Genomic DNA, 1,337 nt, shown 5'->3' with positions numbered 1-1,337 from the left:
AAGGTGGAGGGTCCAAGAAAAAGAGGAAGACCCCCAATGAGATGGATTGGCCAAGTGGCAGCATTGACGGCCTCAAGTGTGGCAACAGTAGTGAGGTTGGCCCAGGATTGGGCAGTGTTTTGTTCTGTTGCAGAATATGCCTTTTGGTTGTTTAAATGGTTATATATTCCTGAGTGTTTTTGTGTACATACAAAAAAAGAAAAGAAAAAAACAGAGGGAATAGTAGCAAATACTGTTTAAGGATGATGCATGGAGGGGATTGTAATCATTGCAACAAAATGAAATATCATAGGATGAGTGTAAAACCGAAGTTCTCCCATGTAAAATATCACTCAATTCACAATAAAAACTTAAAAATCAGCCATTAAAAAATCCCGAGTATTGCAGCTCTGCTCTGACATACCTGGGATCTTATGAGTCAGAATGACTTTATGGCAACCAGTTAGTTAGTCCCCACGTGGAGGTTGTGGGTCTCTGTAGTGTCTTCAGTTGGTATATTCCAAGAACAGAAGGTAGACAGGTAAAAATAGGCCATAGAAAACAAGGAAAAGAAACTAGAAGATAAGTTCAGAGAGGGAAGTAATTATTACACAGGGAAACATTTTATTCAAAGTGCAGTGGAGAACCATTGAAGAACTTTAAACGTAAGCCTGTACTAATGCTGAGCTTGCATCTTGATGGAAATATTTAATACCATGTTGTTGATGTTGTTAGGTGCCTTTGAGTCGGTTCTGACTCAAAGTGATCCTATATACAACAGAAGAAAACATTGCTCGGTCCTGTGTCATCCTCATAGTCACTGTGATCTTTGAGCCAGGCGTTGCAGCTAGCAACTGTGTTAACACATTTCACTGAGGATCTTCCTATTTCTCACTGACCTTCTATTTTGCCAAGTATACTGTCCTTCTCCAAGGACTTGTTCCTCCTGTTCACATGTACAAAACAAAGTATGTGATGCAAAATCCCACCATACTCGCTTTCAATCTCTTCTCCATCATGATGTTGCTTATTGGTCTAGTTGTGTGATTGTGGATCCAAGTAAAATTAAATCCTGGATGTCTTTCTGTTCCAGATCATCTCTACCGTACAACAAACCTCTTCTACTTTAACTTCAAGCAGACTCCGTGATGGTCTACAACATGTGTTACCTCCTGCAGTGATTGAATGTTGACAGGTTTTCTTTGGTACAATGACTGTATTTCTTTCCTCTTTTGCTGTTTCCAGTAGAATTCAATGTTTTTGCCCATAGAATCCGTCAACATTACAACCCGAAGATGGAATTTTGTTCTTCAACTCTTTCAGATTGAAAAATTCCAAGTGGGTTCTTCCTGTTTGGT

This window comes from Chrysochloris asiatica, unplaced genomic scaffold, assembly GCF_000296735.1.
Source record: "Chrysochloris asiatica unplaced genomic scaffold, ChrAsi1.0 scaffold00276, whole genome shotgun sequence".
NCBI classification, from domain to species: Eukaryota; Metazoa; Chordata; class Mammalia; order Afrosoricida; family Chrysochloridae; genus Chrysochloris; species Chrysochloris asiatica.
Note: the sequence above shows the minus strand (reverse complement) of the source record.